This window comes from Esox lucius, chromosome 12 (assembly GCF_011004845.1).
Source record: "Esox lucius isolate fEsoLuc1 chromosome 12, fEsoLuc1.pri, whole genome shotgun sequence".
Taxonomy (NCBI): domain Eukaryota; kingdom Metazoa; phylum Chordata; class Actinopteri; order Esociformes; family Esocidae; genus Esox; species Esox lucius.
The window spans coordinates 22,417,712-22,428,082 of record NC_047580.1 but is presented as its reverse complement, the minus strand read 5'-3'; positions in this window follow the sequence as shown (position 1 = coordinate 22,428,082).

Below are 10,371 nucleotides of genomic sequence, written 5' to 3'. Positions count from 1 at the left end.
CTTTCTCTCTCAGACACACCCATACACCCTCACAAACACACCCATACACCCTCACAAACACACACATTGCCTCAGACATGCATGCTCAAACACACTCATACGGACACAAAACCACACATCCTTGCTCACTCTCTTTCATCCAATAGATTCCATAACGATACTAACACCTGCAAGACAGTGTAACGGATTCAGACAGAGGCAATCTTTTTTTTTCCATTTAAAGCAGATTACTACAGGTTTCAGGACTACAGGCTTCAATACACGTTGTGCATAAGTATGACACGCAGGCTGAAGTGATTCTGGCACTGGTAAAGTGCACAGCGAAAGCATGAAAAGTGAAAGCAATGACACCTCATTGTTCATGCACAGTGGCACACATTGGTTCAGCTCATTCACATGCAGGGGCTTATCTGCCTTTGTTGAGACAGCAGCCCACGAGGATTCTCCTGAAATACATTTACCAAGCCTGTGTGAAGGCAGTGATCAACAATTTAGAGGCCATCGATTTTAGGGCTGCAGGGATTGGTTAACTCGTATGTTAGGATTCTTCCGTGGTGGGCAAGCCCAATACACTAAATAGAGGCGGCATAGATCATGAGCATCTCCAGCTACTGAGCCAGATGGGGAAAAAAGGAGCATCAATTATCTACTGGGTGGCATTTTAAGCAAGGTTCGTAAGCCAAAGCTCTATAAACTATTAAGTTGTGAATTTCTACCTTCTGCTTTTCAAACCAATCTGTGATATCCCTTTCTAAACCTTGAGCTAATTCAACCTGTATGTCTTTGGTTCTCTGTTATGATTCTCTTGCTCTCAGCAATGCCTGTGTGAAGGAGGGTTGCTATGCAACAGCCATATAAAAACAGAGATCATGCAGTAATGCTACCTGGCAATCTGATTTAATCAGCACACCCACTAAGCCATAAATCATCATCAGCCACGAATTACAACAATTTAAGACAGCCCTTCTCTAACCCACCTGAGAGACTATTTGAAGTAAGCTCGCTGGCTATGCACAAAGACCTTGGCCTTAGCTGCACACACTCAGGAAAAGTGTGAATTAAAAAAAAAAACACTGAAGGTTGGCTTTGAAGACAGGTTAATCCTAGTTTAGGACAAAATAATCAAGTTTAGTGGAGTTGACAGAGCTATACTAGGCTTAATCTGCGTCCGATAAAACAGCTCTATACGTTTGTTTTAACCAGATCTTAGATTCTGGATTGAATACACAATGTGCTTGGAGGTCGTGTAGAACACAACACTATAGCAACTACATTTATCCCTCTACCCTGACCTGCTAATTCACCAACCTGACTACCATCCCCTGTCTCCTCATTGTGTAACATTGATCATTCCTGATTTCTAGGGAAGGGACCGTACATCTTATCTGAATCCCACAGCTGTGTCCCCATCGCTGGGTGGATTATCTGTCGACGGGAATTTAGTTGGGGGTGTTTAAAATGAGATTTAACATTGATCATTTCCCTGGGCTGAAAGAGTTTGTGTCAGCGCTTGGCAAGGGCAATTCTTCACTGGGCATCTGTCTGTCCCGGCTCAATAGCCCATCAGTCAAGCCTGCCACAGCAGCTAGGTGACAGAGAGATGGCCTGCTGGGAGAGGAGAGACACAGATACAATCTAACTGAAGAGCAAACCACAAATACACTGAGAAATAAAACACAAGAGGAGCCTCTGGACAAGCGAGGAGAATGTCAGTGCTATGAAAACATTCCCTTTGGAACTTCCAGGCGAATCCACAGGAAGAATTCTGACAGGTGTCTATGGTCAATGGAAAAGTGAAAGGGAGAGAGGTTGGAGATTAAGGATGTAATGTATCTATTCTAGAAGGCCTCAGCCCTCAGCCAAGACATACATCCTAGTGTAGGTAAAGCTTGTCTTCAGTCTGATCCAGGTGATATTCTTAAATGTCATTCGGCCTCTCCAGACAGATCTCTTTGCTTTCTACAGTACTCTTAAGGTCATCATAATAATTTGTTTTAAATAGGATGCTTTTATTTAAGCCTGCGGATTGACTGTGTGATTGGGTTTGATTACAGACTAAAGACAGTGACTCTAAGAATACTGTCGATTCATAAGTGACCTTTGGAGTTCTTTAAAGAAACATTTGTACCTTTGGTTATGGTCTATTCACCATAGCACATCTATTTAAATTAAAGACCTTTTGCAAGATATTTGGCTGCAATAAAACATTTATGATTTAAACATTAATTGACATCACCTTTCAAGGTAACCTGTAATCCTTCTGCAGTTAATACCCCGCTCCGTGAAATGCCATTCCTGTTTACCCCACACCAATCCCACAATGGCATTTCACAGAGGGCTAAAAAATATATGAAAGACACACCTCCAAAAAGGCACATATCCAATCATATATTAATTTACAATAGAAATAGGTCATAATGTAACTCCTACCGTTATACAAAGGTTCTGGTATTGACCTTTTTGGTTCCTTGAAGAACAATTTCAGAGGTTTCTCAAAAAAATATGTAATTGAAATGAAAAGGTTCTTTCAGGCTCCTTTACATCTAAGGGTGTATAATAATAAAAGCAATGACCTTTGCCTGAAAGATATATTAATATTGATAAGTTCGGGACACCGGCAGAACAAAGCTTGAATTTTTCACTTCCTATCAAACATAATATGAAATAACGATAATGGGAACTTCTTCCAGGTTCCACATTATTACTGCTTTGTCTGTACTCCCCTCTCACTCGGCTGTAGGGAAGACCAGGGGAAATAATAACCGCTTTTTTCTTTTACTCTGTCGATATCACTCGAACTAGGCCAGTTATTTTTTAATACATGAGAAAGGTACACTTCACTTCTAATTCTTGAGATCATTTACTTTATCAGTTGAAACTGCTAAGAGCATGTAGCAGAATACAAATGCCTGAAAGAATGTCAAGTATGAGAAATGGATAGTATAAAAGATGTAAGAATTTAACTGCAGATCTCTCCAAAATCATATTAGAGAAATGGCTGCAGAGGTCTTTTTGTACATCACAGAGAAATGTTTTATGTTCATGTTTGATTACATTTTGTGTTATTTTGAGAATATATAACATATAACATCCATACATGCCTAATAATCGTATTGAAATGTATATGTTATATACATAACATAACATATACATTTCAATACATCCTTACATGCCTAATAATTTAAAACACTTGTCCATGTGACTAGTTTGTTTAATGCCGGCCAATATTTGTCAAGCTGAATCTATCATATGATGGAGTGACAGTATTACATTCTGCTAAGAATAGTCCACCCCAACCATTTGAGCAACAGATGGGTCAATAACATTTCTGGAAGTCTGGGGAACATGTAGGTCATCACAGTTTCTGAAGTAATTTGTATCTGTTTTGCAGGGTGTTTCTGTTCACAATACCAGTGAAGGTTAACATTTCTTATTATGACTTTCTGTAAGCAGTAACGGTTAACAACCATGTATTTCCTAATACTAAAATCAAATGGAAAAATGATCCAGATATTTTAATTTTAAAACAATTACATTAATAACAATTCACAAATCTAGGACAAAGGATTCCTTTTTAAAGTGAATAGGTAGGACACTTCTCCTTAATATTAATTATTACTTTGATTGTGGCATATTGTTGAAGTACAATTTGTGCATGTGTGTGCGTGTGTGTGTGTGTGAGTGTGTGTGTGTGCCTTTGGTTCTTACACACAACATCCGTGAGATTTTTCCATCCGTTGCTATGGAACAAGCATAATATCAGCTCTTTTAGCCTAAATCAGCTTATTGGCCTTGTCTTGAGAGATGTGTCTCCACCTGCCAGAGTGTTGACACAGATCTCAACCAGCAGAATGATTCCATGCCTTAGTTCTACTGAACCTAAGAGCTTTGTTCCAATCACTTGTGAGAATATATAGATTTTCTTAGCAAACAATTTGCAGGTGTTAGTGTTTGGAAAAGCCTTTTAGGTTAATGCATGATCATTTAATGGGTAATTGCAGCTAATTCATTTAGATTTTACTAATAAGGCTATATATTGCCAGAGTGTGTAATCATTAATCTCCAGGATCAATAGATTGACTAGAAAGCTAAATAACTAAAAAACATTTCACCAAGGTACAATGTCCATTGAAACAGCATGTGTTATTGAACTCAATCATGATTCCACTTTCACCTTTAATATGGAATACAATTTTTATATCTATTTCATACATTTTGACTCATTCAATGTAACTTGTCCAGATAATCACATCATAAGGCCACCTTTGTGATAGCATGATAACCTCATGTGAACACACTTGGACATTTCTGTTGTTCTGTCAGTACCAGTGTCCTGGTAGTTTCACACTCACAAACTCTCCACGTAGCTTTACTAAAAGTGACCATTTTACCACCACTATGGTAAAATGTACATGAAAGACAGATGGACAGCTGACATCCCAAGGTTGCATTTTGACAAAAGGTTGAGTTGACAAACATAAAAACCCAGAGACCCACACAGACTATCCATCTCCATACGTTCCCAACCGGTGGTGTACCTATGGGTCCATGTCAACAGCGTACACATAGAGGTGGCCAACCACCACGTGATATTCTACGGTGTCTGGGATGATTGATGACCTCAGCATGTGACCAAGACCTTCAAAATGCTGGGTAAAAGCCAACAAGCCATCAATCTACAGTTACACATTCCAAAAGCTTCCCACAGCCTACAGGAAGTTGCCAGATATGCTTAGCTTTGTGAGTAATTTCGTGTGGTTCTTCTAAATAACAATTGCAATCATTTGATGCAAATCATACATTTGTCTGTAACCTTTTAGGTCAGAGTGGACAATATGAAAATTATTTAGTGATTTTACACAACGTTTAATTGGATAATGATGCTGACTTAAACTGATTTGCCAAACGATATACAGAGACATATAAAGATGACAATACTTTGAGTTCCATCTCATGGAGGTACAAGCGAAGAGACAGTCCTTCTCTGCAAGCAAGCTTTCTACCACACATGGTTAAGAAGGTGCTTTTGGAGACATCCTGCCCCTGACTCATTATTCTTTCCATCTTCCTGCTTAAGAGCAACCAACATTAGACCGCTCACACAAGACAGCAGCGAAGAAGGTGTAAAAACAGGCATTATGTCCAAAAAAAAATGTAATAAGCAAAAGCTACTGACTACTAAGGAGATCTTAAAAATGACATATTGTATTAACAACAAACATTGCAATGAAGTTGTATATTTATACTGAACAATGTTTATAATGATCATGAATAGGATTTGAAATTCTATTAAAAAAAGATTTAAAGAGTAAATTAATATAGTATGTCAAAGATGATTCGGAAGAATATTTCTTGACCAAAAGTATGTTTGCGCTACTTGAGATGTTGTTGAAATAGAGATGTGATGTATAACGGCCATTTACACTATTTGGTTAAATATTAGAACATTCTGTAATGTGTTCCTCTTACAACAAACCATGTAAGGTGGTATAACAGCAATAACCTCATGGGTAAAACTCATGGTGTTTGTTGGATGAGTAGTAGGACTCAACAACAAAGGGCAAAACCAATTAATCATGGAAGAAAATCTGGAGCAAAATGGAAACCGGCAACATTGAGAGCTCAAAGGGGAATTTATATATAATCATTCATCTAGCCTCCAGGCAACTAACTGTAATGAAGAGAAACTCCATTCTCGGGGTAAATAAGTCATTAAGAGCATGGAATAATCAACCAGCCGGATAACACGTCGGAATATGAATATGACACACAAATGGCAAAATACTCAAATATTAGTTACTGCCCCTTTAAACCGAATAAAAAATACTCTCAGGTAAAGAATATAAGAACATCTAAGTGATGTAAATGAGTGCAAATAAAGTAGAGCGTTTTTCAGATTTAAATAACATCTGAGGTTTTTTTTTTCTTCTTCTTAATCTTTTGTGTGTGGCACTTTAATTTTCCTTGCTAGTAACAAATTTAACTTTATATTTTCTCTTTTGTTTGGTATCAGGGCATTCAGCGTGAAATTAAAGGGAATGCATTGTGAGTCCAAAATAAATGTGCTACACTGATGAGGTTGGAGTTTGTCCAAACCAATGAGACGAAATGCTTTTACTCTTATTTCCCTCATAGGAAAATTATCTGCTGCTTATTATTGTTCAGGATTCATGACTCATTCTCTGGTAAAAAAGGGAATAAGTGCCAAATGGAGCTTACTGGAGGAAATCAGACGTTTGCAGTTGAGTTTTACAATTGACTTTATACACAAATTCACTTTTTATTTTCATATTTGTTTCCCACTTTTATTATTGCAGTGAAACTAAGCCTAAATTCACCAAGTAACCTTGTATTATTATCTGAATTCAACCAAGTATTCTTTGTAAACGGTGAATTCACACATACATCTTCTCCCACCCATCTGAAGTATTACAGACATTTTCTCTTCTTGAAATCTTATAACATTGTACAGTAAAACTCATAAACAAATCTAATATTTTTGCAAACTGCCATAATGCACAATAAACTACAACAACTTTGGTGATGTTTTTATTCTGACATTGATATAGATTTCCCTATAAAAGAGATGTATAGTCTTGGCACATTGCTTGTTAATCACTAGATTTCCAGATGAGCTGTCGCTGTGTAAATGGATGTCATAACCCCCGGGGAAGAAGACTAATATACAACCCCATTAGGCTCTATTTGGCTCACCTGTAAAGTAACCTTGTGATTCATAATCTCTCTATATTAAAATAGGAAAGCCAGGGAATTAATTGAACCACATGGCATGCTACTCCGTTTGTACCGACACAGCTTATAAAGCTCCTCTGTATTCTACTGTTGTAAAGTGTATTATACTATACAGTGGGGAGAACAACGATTTTGCAGGATTTCCTACTTACAAAGCATGTACAGGTCTATAAATCTTATCATAGGTACACTTCAAATGTGAGAGACGGAATCTAATACAAAAATCCAGAAAATCACATTGTATGATTTTTTTTATTATTAATTTGCATTTTATTGCATGACATAAGTATTTGATCACCTACCAACCAGTAAGAATTCCGTCTCTCACAGACCTGTTAGTTTTTCTTTAAGAAGCCCTCCTGTTCTCCACTCATTACCTGTATTAACTGCACCTGTTTGAACTCTGTTACCTGTATACAAGACACCTGTCCACACACTCAATCAAACAGACTCCAATCTCTCCACAATGGCCAAGACCAGAGAGCTGTGTAAGGACATCAGGGATAAAATTGTAGACCTTCACAAGGCTGGGATGGCTACAGGACAATAGGCAAGCAGCTTGGTGAGAAGGCAACAACTGTTGGCGCAATTATTAGAAAATGGGTGAAGTTCAAGATGACGGTCAGTCTCCCTCGGTCTGGGGCTCCATACAAGATCTCACCTCGTGGGGCATTAATGATAATGAGGAAGGTGAGGGATCAGTCCAGAACTACACGGCAGGACCTGGTCAATGACCTGAAGAGAGCTGGGACCACAGTCTCAAAGAAAACCATTAGTAACACTACGCCGTCATGGATTAAAATCCTGCAGCGCACGCAACGTCCCCCTGCTCAAGCCAGTGCATGTCCAGGACCGTCTGAAGTTTGCCAATGACCATCTGGATGATCCAGAGGAGGAATGGGAGAAGGTCATGTGGTCCGATGAGACAAAAACTTAGCTTGTTTGCCGTGTTTGGAGGAAGAAGAAGAGTACCACCCCAAGAACACCATCCCAACCGTGAAGCATGGAGGTGGAAACATCATTCTTTGGGGATGCTTTTCTGCAAAGGGGACAGGATGACTGCACCGTATTGAGGGGAGGATGGATGGGGCCATGTATCGCGAGATCTTGGCCAACAACCTCCTTCCCTCAGTAAGAGCACGGAAGATGGGTCATCCAGCATGCCAACGACCTGAAACACACAGCCAGGGCAACTAAGGAGTGGCTCCGTAAGAAACATCTCAAGGTCCTGGAGTGGCCTAGCCAGTCTCCAGACCTGAACCCAATAGAAAATCTTTGGAGGGAGCTGAAAGTCCGTAATGCCCAGCGACAGCCCCGAAACCTGAAGGATCTAGAGAAGGTCTGTATGGAGGAGTGGGCCAAAATCCCTGCTGCAGTGTGTGCAAACCTGGTCAAGATCTACAGGAAACGTATGATCTCTGTAATTGCAAACAAAGGTTTCTGTACCAAATATTAAGTTCTGCTTTTCTGATACTTATGTCATGCAATAAAATGCAAATTAATTACTTAAAAATCATACAATGTTATTTTCTGGATTTTTGTTTTAGATTTTTTTCACTCACAGTTGAAGAGTACCTATGATAATGCTTTGATAATGCCAGACCTCTATAAAATACTTGATACATGTACTTGCCAGACATGTATCAAATACTTGTTCTCTCCACTGTACATACATCTGGATTATTATACTAAGGAAGTATAGTGAACTGCATACATAGAAATGTGTTTAAGAATTTTCTCTCAATGGTGGACAAACTATTACAATGAAATGTCCTTGCTGGAAAGAGTTAATGTAATAAAGATATTTATTTTTCTAACGCTTTTCTCACAGTTGCTTTACCTATTCCAGAAGCCTTAGGTGGGCAAGTGAATCATTAAGATTAGACTGGGCTAATCTTTTATTCCTTATCAAATGTGGTCAGATGACCAGTTAGTCCTAGAGATTTTGCGGTCTTATTCTGAGTTAGGTAAAACAGGGAGTTCAAATGTTGATAGTTAATGATAGTTTTTACAGTGAACTGTGATTGTGTGTGCATAATATCTCAGTGTTCTGTATATTTTTATTTATGCTGTACTACAGGAACCAGAATGTTTGCAAGCGCTGTTATTCTAAAGCACTACACATGACAGTGTGGCATCACATGAACCATGGCCTGTGCTTCTACAGAGACGTAATGCCTTTGACATGAGAAGATAAGATTTAACAAGATAGTGGTGTGAAGCTGCGGCCTAGTGGTGACCCCCCCAGCTCCATCTGCATATACGGCAAACCGCCAGGGACCCAGGTTCAATGAGCGTCTGAACCCTTCACGTTTGTCTCCACACTACCTCTCTCACTCAGATTCGTACGGTTAAAAAAAGTCTTGCAAAAAACAATTACAAAGAAAATAAATGAATCAATCCATAAAAATAGAATAAGCATTCCAAAAACAATCTAAAGAGGAGAGAAGGTTTGATAACTCAGAAACAGTTGGAAACAGTGTTGAACATTGATAGAGATTGGTGGCGGATGGGGGGAGTTTTCTGCCTTACTACGTAAAGTGATTTGGGCAACATAGCAAAACAAGCACAAGAAATAAGAAGAAGAGCAGTCTTTGCTTGGCGTGGCTACACCTCCATCAATCTACACCTATTAGAACAGCCACCAGCAATTCTTCTCCTATTACCTAGCTCGGCCAAGAGTAGAAACCCTTGTCTATGGGTAATTGCAATGACCAAAGTCGACACTCTCTTGGCTAATGAAACAATACAGGGTTAGTAGACCAGCAAGCAGTATTAGAAATACCCTCACTCAATTCTTCAAGCATGCAGAGACCCTAATGAGACCCAAAGAGATCAATGGCATAAGATGGAAGCAAGGCAGAGGCCATGATACCACTGCACAGCTAAATAAATGGACTGTTTGGCCAGTGTGTGACACCTCTGGCACAAAACCCAATGATATAAGTGAGCTATTGAAGCTGTGACCTCAGGGACAAACCCATTAACACATGACAATGGATGGGGTCATTACTATAGATTCATTATAACAGTCATCAAAGTGTAATTTCTCCCACATCTCTCACTGAGGGGGAGGGAACTACTAGCACCCGTTCAATAGCTGGAATTATCACTCACATATGTGCATAATTGCAATATGGACATCTCTTTTAAAATTGGGAAAAGCATGACAAATAACATGTTCCCATTCTATTTAACTGTTTTAAAATGAAAACCTGTGTATGTCTTTAATACAGCAAAAAGTAAAAGGAAAAATAAGAAGTGTATGTGCAAATACTGCTAGCAAATGTGTTTGTCCTTGCTCTCCAGAGTGGTGCAGCTGTCTGCTGTGGCACTGCCATCCTGTTTCATGGCTTGGTCACAGCATATTGACTGGCTTCCAGTAATGCAAAGGGTATTGTAAATTGCACTCAAACTTACTTGCACTCAAGCAACTCCTTGCAGGTCAGGTGCCTACTAACTTTTTGGGGTAATTATCCGAAGGAACACTTTCCTCAGAGCTTGTTGGTTCTGGGCGACTTCCTGGTGTTTGCGAGCAGTCTGGTAAAGAGGATTGGCTCTGTTCTGAAAGACACGTGTCCTAATCTTTAACTCTCCTGAAACCAATGGGACATTAAA